Below are 9,842 nucleotides of genomic sequence, written 5' to 3' on the forward strand. Positions count from 1 at the left end.
AAGGTGTCTATCACGCACTATGAATAAAGCAATTCCAGTCAAAAGTGGAGATATTTTCTGAGCTCTTAGGCATCATACAAGATTCTTTGTTCTGGCCCATTGTCAGATAGTCGCACTGTAATAACAGAGAAGCATTCGATGCAGATAACAGTAAATTTATAAAACACACGGCTTATGTGGAAAGTCCTGGACCAGCATCCATGGTAACAATGGTAACAATGCGACGGCCTCTCCATTATGACTGGATGTTGCAGCCCAACTGGCATGGAGAGGTACCTTCGTCATCTGGGCTTCTTCGGAAACCGCACGATGGTACCAAGGGCTGCACACCTTGGAACGGATGAATCTCAGCCTCGGAAAGGAATCCATTCAGCGATTTTATTCCTAAGGAGAAATAAATAAATCTAAGGAATCCAGGCTGCTTCGGGAGGCTGACAGGGATTTCGAACGCAAAAAAAGCAAACAATTGGCAGGTTCACCGGGAATTATACTGCCAGCTTCCCCGTTTTATCACCACAATGCCACCTATAGCCTTTCGACCACTACTCATGGAAAATCAAACCTCAATCTCTCGCACAAGAGCCTTTTAACTGGTAGTGTTTGCTCAGGCAGCCAAATAATAAAACCCAGTAGATGTGACTTATTGAGGTCTCAGACAGCGCGCCCTGTATCATAATTGCAGACATGTTACCCAATCAAAACACCCAATCAAAGCCCTCCAGTCAAGTAAATGCATCATTACACCACGCTCTAATACCTAGATAGTCGCTACTGTGATTTACTTGAATTACACGGTGAATTGCACGAAATATACTGGCGTAAAACCACGGGTACCTTTTTGACTGGTAAATCAAGTCCGTTTTTTCAAAAACGGAAAGATCAAGACTTTTGCGTGAGAATGGACTACGCTTACCCGTCGACAAAGGGAGCCCCGTTAACATTCAGACATTAGCATGCGTTGGTGTGCTGTTGGGCGCGTCTTTTGGTCTGAGGTCTGGGTGCTTATTTAAACGGCCTGAGCCTGACCTGCATATTAACATGGTTCAGGTACGTGACCTAAGGTCTAACTGGCAGTGTGCTGCTGCCGTAATTAACCCAAAGGTTCTGCTTCAGCCAACTCACCCGGGGTGGCTCCAAATCACTCCAGCGAATTCCCATCAGTTTAAAGGCATCCAACCAAAATCTCTGTACGCAGCCCACTATAGACCAGTGGAATATCATTCCCCCTGGGGGAAATGAAAAGACACTTGGAATTAACTTGGGTATGAGGAAATCAACATATCAACCCCCAAAGAGCACACAGACCCTGGTGAACCGAGTCAAAAGTCATTTCAGGAAGGACCATTTTCTTCTTCCAAGGTGCTGTGCATTCTCTCACATGGACAGAGATTTAAGCCAGTCTCAAATGCTCTCTTCTGAACCGCTAGTGTTGGGGCGGTGGGGGTACCCTAGCATCCTGAATTTTTCACCTATTTCAAAGGCATCTGCAGAAGCCCGAGTGATTTATCTCAAAAGCTGAAATACCTAACCGGATGCTCTTGAGGGATATTCCAGTACAAATGAAGACTTGTCTCAGAATGTGGGCTCCTTCGTGCTTTTCTCAACATTCCAGACAGGAGAAGACGTGCAGATTTTCATGTGCATTCGGAACAGGGAGACCATGACGTGGAATTAGAGCCCTGATATATTGCTGGGCACAAGGAGCAGGATATAAACCCCAGTGGGATTGGAAGGATCTGGATGGGAGTTCGAGTTGGGGTGTAGGCTCAAGGGTGTAGGCATAGATGTTGCGAGACAGTGACAGATGACAAACTAGGAGCGTCCCCCTCGTTTCGAACATGGCGCACATCCATCTCCATGTGGGACTCGAGTCTTTAGCCAGGAAGGCCTGGTCTCAGTGGAGGGCTGCCAGACAGGGATGGGAAACAATGACGATGGCTCCCATTGTTCGCCGGCGTTGACGAATGGACCGTGGCCACGGTGAGCCACGCTAAGCAAACAGGGACCAATTGTAGTCCAGGTATCTTTAGCGACGCTGATAACGTGAAAAGCTCCCCGCTGCAGGCTGCTTAATCCATCCATCCATCCATTTTCCAAACCGCTTATCCTACTGGGTCGCGGGGGAGGCTGCTTAATATGACTGTTATTTATGCAGCCGTAAGCAGAACACAAGCTCGATGTAAAACCACCGTTAGCTGCCGCTGTAAAAATTTAGTGCAACATGCTCCAAGGGGTGTGGATTTGTTATAATCCATATTTATACCATATATATACTATTAAAATGTCACCCCAGCCCCTACCCAAATAAAAAAATTAATGACTGATGCAGGAAAACCAAACAATGAATAAACGAATCTTATAGAAGGTGTGTGCGGTGAATCATCAGGTCCTTAGGCTTTTGGACTCAAGCCTAAGGAGACAGACCGGGCCGGGGAGAGGGGGGAGTGGGGGCGGGGTTATGAATGTGATCTACTTCACAGACACATTAGGAACCAAGACGACAGATTCCCTTCTACTTTTCTGTGTCTATCCATGACTGGAAAAATGTAACCACAGTCACGTATTACGGATGGTCTCTCCTTCCTAATGGGAGGCGCAGCTGATATTAAAACACAGCACAGTCCATAGGGGGCAGCCTTGCAGCGGCCTGGCTTAGCCAGATGGCCGAGAGTGCCGCCTGACCACAGCGAGGGCTTCCCATGTTCCATCGATGGAGGCTGGGCCTGGAGTGTAGTGGGGGTGGGGGTGGTATAGCGAGCCAGCCATCGAACAGGATGGGGTGAGAGGAAAAAAAACCTGCAGGGGAAACTGCCCACCCCCCTCCACGCATTATTTACCAGGCATCAGCCATCGACATAATTAATTGGCTTCGCCAATGTGCATTAATTGGTTTTAATTAGGATGGAGGTTTATATGGCTGTCGGCTACACGCAGCTGTGTGCAACTTTAGCAGTGGGCAGTGGAAGGCTAGTCTTTGCAGACGCCTGAGAAGAGTCTCCGTGCCATCTGTCTTTTCGGCGTGACCTTTGTTTAAAGGGGGAAAACTGACCTGCCTGCACAAGGGGTCAGCTAAGCCCATCGAGTGCCTCTGAATGGGCGAACGCTTCCGATACACGTTCCCCCAAATAAACTCCTTCAGCAGGGCAGCAGGTGGCTTAGTGATTTGAAAAAATATATATATATATAAAAAAAAAAACTTGGAACATCAAGATGCCAGGCGCAAATGCCCACGGGAACTGCAGTCATACTGCTGACCAAATACTTTACTTTGATTTGCTGCTTTACATGCACAGCTGTTCTGATGCATGAATGTCAAGCTGCACTGAAGTGTCCAACAGCTAAATAACTACATCTTACGGCTAAACGTCTTGTGAACATGGGCTGTGTGGGTAACTCTGCGAGGAGGAGTTTGGTTCCAAGATGCATAAATACAAGCCTCCGCTCTGGCCTGTCAGGTGGAGGTTTTGAAGGTTCAGACTGTGCTATTACCCTCCACGTTGCACCCATTTCAACCCGTAATCATGGCTTCTCTAAAGCATCATCATTCAATACGGTGCCGTCGAGTTCAATTGTGCTAGACGTTCCCTCCCTGAAGTTTGGTCCGGGGGGGGGGGGGGGGGGGGGGGGTCACGATCCTTCATCTGAGAACCGTAATCCAATTAACCTCCGGATCCAATTAAGATATTGAGGACAAAGAAGTTATTATGAAGTCATTTGAGATGTGGTAGGAGGCTGACTCGTTGAAGCGCAATTCAGCACCTGATCACTAAAAAGTGATGTAAACGACCCTGACTAAGCTGTGTAATTTGTGTCACAGGGCGTACCCGGTCTGGATACTCCGAGGCATGGGATTTTACTGTGTGCTGCTAGGAAAATGCATGTATTCGACGCAACTGACATAATGAGTAAGACAACAGGTCATCATAACTGCAGCAAAACATCAGCACCCTTGCAGCTAATCTGAGCGTAGTCGACTTATGCAATTCCCATCAGCTTGCAGCCACGAACATGGGCAGCTCCTCTCGCCGAAGCGAGGCCGGGAACACTCGGAACGTGGTGCCCGGGGTTCCCTGGAAACACCAGGTAGCCTGGGACACGTTTCGTTCACTTACCCCACCGCCATACTCCGTCAGCCGGGTGAAGAGGTAAGGAAAGCAGATGATATAAGGTAAGATACGAAGCATTTCTGTGGTGAGACATGGGTGGGGGGATATGGACTGAGACACCTCCAGACTAGTTTGGGGAGCCCAAATATAAGGGGGGAACAGATTGGCTGACTGCTGAGGGGAAGTGTATCCCACACAGTTGACAGTGCGCAAAGCAGACGAGCCGTCTGCGTCATGCCAACATGTGGGAAGCCTATGGCCTCGGGCCCGAATCCCGCTGAAGTGTTTCTGCAGCATATATGACTCAGCACCCCATCTCCCCTTTAAACCTTGGCACTAATAAAGGGCTCTCGAGGCTGGGAGATGCCAGACGCAAGACATCTCAGGAGCGCGAGCTTCATCCGTCTCACGACGTGATTCGGACGCATTCAAGTCTTACAAGTTCCCGGGGGGAGGAGGGCCAGGCTGACGCAGGGCAAACCGACACAGGTGAGGGGGCGTTCTCTCCCTGCTCACTTGGCCGCAAATAGGCGTACGTCGCAGGTAACAAGGTGCCTGAAGGATGCTTTTCTGTAGCAGCTTTTGATGTGATAAGTAGATTAATGGAAAGTAAACAAGGGGGCGTGACAAGAACCCAACCTGCCTCCCAGGGGACAAACTTACCGCAGATAAGATAAGACTTGATCTACCTAACAATGAAACAGGAACTAGAACCTCTGATAGGGGCTTGGGGGGATAATGTCTTATTGCCCTCATATAAGACTGCCACTCCCTTTTCCCCTTCCTCTTCTCCTGTGAGATCAACTTTGAATTCCAGTCAAGAGCACTGACAAATTCAAGAACTAAGATCAAAGAAAATAAATGGAAAACGGCACACTTGGGGAGCGCATTTCGCCGCCATTAACGCACAACAACGCTTTTGTTTTAGGGGTGCTTTTCTGTTAAATTTTTTTTTTTTATAAAATCATGCAATTACAGAACACTATTTACTGTTATTCTCTGGTTGTCATGACACACAAAAGCGAAGCAGACATGGTTAAAAAGGCAGCATACTGATTAAAGCTTTTACGCCATATTACAGCCGTATATGCCGGCTGGGCCCCATCGGAGCAGTTCCCGTACACAAACATGAAAGCAGTGTCATCTAATGAGCATCTCGCATTCTGGCCTTCGGAAATAAATGCAGGGTCTCGCCTCATTGACTTCCATCCTGCGAAAGGTTCACCTGCCACCAGCCCGCTACAGCATCCACAGCTCGGAACATCCCGACACGGGCTTGTGATCCAGAGCAAGGATCTAACTATACTTCAGCGCTGCTGAAATCTCAGACAGGTCCGGCTAATTTCAGATAATAACCACAACTAAGCTGACAGCTTAGAATCCACCCCCACCCCCCTATGTTGTTTATTGTTGCTTAAGAGAGACTAACACCCCTGCCTGAATCTCTCAGCACTCTCCCCATACATTATGGAGCAGAAAGCACTGGAACAAATGTCAGGTGAGAGAGAAAGCGCCATACAGTCCTAAATCCAGGACAGGTGAGGCGGGAGATGATTCTCAGCCGAGAGGATGTCAGGAGCCTCTCCTCTGCCCCTAATGGCCGCAGCCGAGGAGCGGGGTGTGAGCTTTTAGTGCTGGGTTCTTCACGCTGTGCCACACAGCCCGAATGGCCCCATCACTGCTTGTGCAGACTGAGCATTATGGGAAAAGGGGACAGAGCAATGATGGGGATGCAGTACGCGGTGAGACGGAACCTCTCTGACGGCTCTTGAACGTAAACACCTGTGGCGGGGGTGGACTCGGCAGGCTGCGGATGTTTACCACAGACTTGGGCTGAGTGCTGTGTTTTGGAAAGCGGAATGACAGTGTAATTCTTAAAAATGACTGTTATTAACAGAATGGTGCATACGCCGGTGAACCTAGTTTTGCGAGAGTGTGTGTGTGTGTGTGTGTATGTGGGGGGGGGGGGGGGTGCTTTTATGTCATATTATTCGTTGAAGTTTCACGACACTTTCAGGGACTAAATGACACCCAGCAATAGACAGGGCTATGAGCTTTTTTTAAGAAGTCACGTGTCGTTCAGACGTCTAGCAACTTCCCAGTGACAAAGGGAAATCAAAGGTGACTTCCAGAAGGATTGTTGTGTGAAGGGCCGCTCCAATGTCAAAACACCAGCCCCCACTTCCACATCTCACAAGTCTCTGCTTTTCATCTGGAATTTCTGCAGTACTCTGATCCCAGCAACAGCTGCTACTGCCACTCACTGCCTTCTCTCTGTCATATTTAACAACACGGAAACAATAATTTAACTATCTCATGGTCCTTCCCACACATCCATCCATCTTCCAGCTGCTTTTCCTGGGAAGAATCAAGGAGAGGGACTCTGGAGGCAATCCGAGGCATCATAGGGCAAAATCCAAGGTGTAATTAGTATCGTGTCTATTTCTTAGTATAGATATAAATTACATAATTGCATGAATTATATTTCATCCAAATGAAATTTATAATGAGGGTGTCATTCAGCAGAAATTAGCTACAGATTGAACAACTTTTGGCTGCCCCTGGTCTTTTATCAATTAACCGCAGATGTTTGTATTTATCGGGAAGGTGACGTCCAGTTTGGCACGGAATGCTTCCCATATTGCCTCAGTGACTCCCCTACCCCCTGTCAGTCAGCATTAAAAATGTTCTTTTTTTTCTCATTACTGTGCACCCCAGCCCTAAGCCAGTCCATACCCTAACCCTCTGTGTTGCTGAATAATTCTTCTCTGCTTTATGGGTGGTAATCTGGTCAATGGTTAATGCGACCGCATGTGTGACGGAATTGCGGGGACGCTTTGCGTTATGTGTTAACTCGAAATGTGAAAGCCGTCAGACTCGTCAAAGGCGACGACAGAGGGCATTAAATCAGACCCGATAACAGCCACTGGCACACGGGGGAAGCACTCGGGATGCCAAGGGATGGTTCTTGTTTAGCAAATCGACCATTCAATCAAAGATGGGAGGAGGAAGGGAAGAGGGCCAATGTATAGCAATGAGCTGGAGAATTATCCACAGCTACATGCCGTTAGACACGGGCTTTGAGGTCCGGTGCCCCTGCTGTCAAAGAGATTACATCCAGTCAAAGGCAGGGCTGGCCCTTAGCCCATTCGCTAATATTAGTGGGCTCTGCTTCCCGCCGGTTTGGGACTCCGCCTCCTCACAGCAAGACCAATTACAAGCAAGAACGAACAGGCCGGCCGCAGTAGCCATTCTACAAACAGCAAATGGGCCAATCCCGTCCCCAGCTCCCCAATCCCCACGCTACGTCACCGCACGGCGCCTGCTCCTTAATTAAATTTCCAAGAACTGCTTTATCTAATGATATTAGGAATGACCAGGAATCTACGCTGGGGAAATACAGTAGGAACTGGACACCAGTCCAGTGCAGGGAGTACAGGCAATTACAAGGAAAGGTGAATTTACAATCACCAGTCACCTGAATGGTAGATCTTCTAAAGAAAAGTGGAGTCCTCAGAGGAAGCCTGTCGGGGAACTTGCAAATATAAATCCTTCCAATTCCGAGACTTTACTGCCCAAGATCTCCCATAACCCTCGACATACCTGTTGGATATGTCACCAAGCACTAAAGCCAACCTACTTTCTTAATCACTGTAAAGCCAAAAGATGTGGGTCACCAGCAGCCACCCGACAGCCTGTAATCGATGGTTCACACGAACCCCCATCCCACCAGCACCCTCACAGAGGCACCAGCCGTGTGACGTCTTAGGGATCCTGACACATCTCATCAGGAAGCGGAAAGAACACAGCGCTACATGGATAAGCCTCAGAGGGGTGCTGGTACGTGTCTCCACTGGCAGAGCTACACGCAAGCCCTTTATCCATTTAAACCTTGACAAAAGCAGACGATGTTGCATGGTCTACCTTAATGAAGAGATCAATGAGCCTGGACTGCCAGGCTCCACTTCTCCACAGCTATGAAACTAAAACCTTCCAGGCTGCTTCAATGTACTGGGGTAGTCTGAAATTGCTTCAGAGATTTTATAATCTTGTTTTCTGTTTTGTTACAGAAATAACACACAATGTCTTCTTCTCAGTGGAATTTCCACCTTCCTACCGAGATCCAGCTTGGCCAGGCTGATGCCCATTTCCTGTCTTCTCTTCTGAGATCCTTGCCTCTACGTCACACCTTCCACGAGGCCTGTGGGCTTCTCCTCACTGGCTCCAGGGCTGTACCAGCTCCCTGACCTGAATACGGTCTCCACCCGCCAGAACAGTCCATCAGGAGGGGGGGGGGGGGCTTGTACCAAAGGCTGCTGCCAGAAACTTGCCCCAAATCTGGAGTGACATACAAACCTTTGCCTTTTTTTATGAACTGGATGTTTTGCAGTTTCCTCAAGAGGCTGATCCCTTTATAGTACCACAGAATCACAAAAAGCTATAGAATCCTAAAGACAACTTGATACAGTATACACAGAAAAGTGGATGCTTAAACATCGTTATGTAGAGGATTCAAAACCATTTTACATTTACATTAGAATTAAAGCACAATTAAAAAGCAATTTAAGTAAGCAGTAGGAATTTAGTGTCTAGTGCTCTGCTGTGTAAACAAGTTAATTGTGTGCCATGCAGACAGTGTGATCCGTTTAAAACCTTATGTTTTTCCCGCGTAATACAAGTACAGCAAACCAAATAAACCGTCCTTTTCACGCTCCCCAGTGTAGGCGAGGCGTGTGGCTATTTGCGATGCTGCCTGGAGGGGAATGGTCACTCGTTTCCTAGGCATTCCCGCGCACTCCGGTTGGGCTTTCGAAATCCCGCCTGACCTCAGACTCCGAACGTAAATTAGGAGCCGGCAGCGTCGAGCTACCGGATCGTTGCTTCCCAGCGTGTGTCGACTCGCAGCTATGGAAGCTCGCGCAGAACGGAATGACAAGCGGAAGCTCCAAGCACCTGTGGGGGTGGGTAAATCTCACGGAAACTAATTTGAAGCCGTACACAGAGCGATATTTGCATAATGCCCGTCCGGCAGACTCCACGGCATACCGGCGAAATACGGAGAAACATTTTGTAGGTATTTCCCAGTTCAGGGCGCAACGCCTTCAGATCACGACGTCGGGTATATCAAGGGAATCGGCGCGAGCAGGACGCAGCTAGGAGCTCGCGGTTTCTCTCGCGTCGTGTCCCCAAGCCGCCACCATAGCAAACGCACACGCGATGCGTCAAACAAAGTTAAATAAGTGACTCGCGGTTCTACCCGTGGCTGTTGAGTTCTGATGAATGGGGAACATTGCCCGCGTTCTGTGGCTAATGCAATATTAATGTGTTTTTTCCCCCTCTTATTACTTCAGTTACTGTTGCGTTACCTCAGCGGATAGCGGCTAATTGCATGCCTGCGATGGGGAGAAACCAAACCACTCGGTATTATTTAATTTACATACAGTTGGACTAATGTTATTTCATTTTGCATTTTTTTCTTCCATCGAATCAATAATAATTACCGATTACGCAGGTCATACGCAGGTTTCTCCCGCTCTGCGAAAATAAACAGTAATTGGAGTTTTCCCGGCACGAGTAATGAGGGAGTGTTTCCGGATGCAGCAGTGAATAGGGTCCTGCAGGGCTTCACCGAGACGAGAACCGGATTAGGGAGAGGACCATGTGGAGAGCACAAGACGGCAACTTCAAGCAGCAGAGGAAGATGGCGTTTCTCTGGGTTAAACTTTTCAGCTTCGT

The 9,842-nt window shown here is 48.3% G+C and overlaps 1 long non-coding RNA gene across 1 annotated transcript; it reads right to left on the minus strand.

Annotated features, from left to right (window-relative positions):
• Nucleotides 1–273: 273 nt before the first annotated feature.
• On the minus strand, nucleotides 274–9,842 carry LOC125723314 (uncharacterized). Its single transcript, XR_007386858.1, has 3 exons — nucleotides 9,608–9,842; nucleotides 1,123–1,226; nucleotides 274–384 (listed from the first exon to the last, which is right to left on the minus strand). It is a non-coding gene; the product is annotated as an uncharacterized LOC125723314 (long non-coding RNA).

Source organism: Brienomyrus brachyistius, unplaced genomic scaffold, assembly GCF_023856365.1.
Source record: "Brienomyrus brachyistius isolate T26 unplaced genomic scaffold, BBRACH_0.4 scaffold47, whole genome shotgun sequence".
NCBI lineage: Eukaryota > Metazoa > Chordata > Actinopteri > Osteoglossiformes > Mormyridae > Brienomyrus > Brienomyrus brachyistius.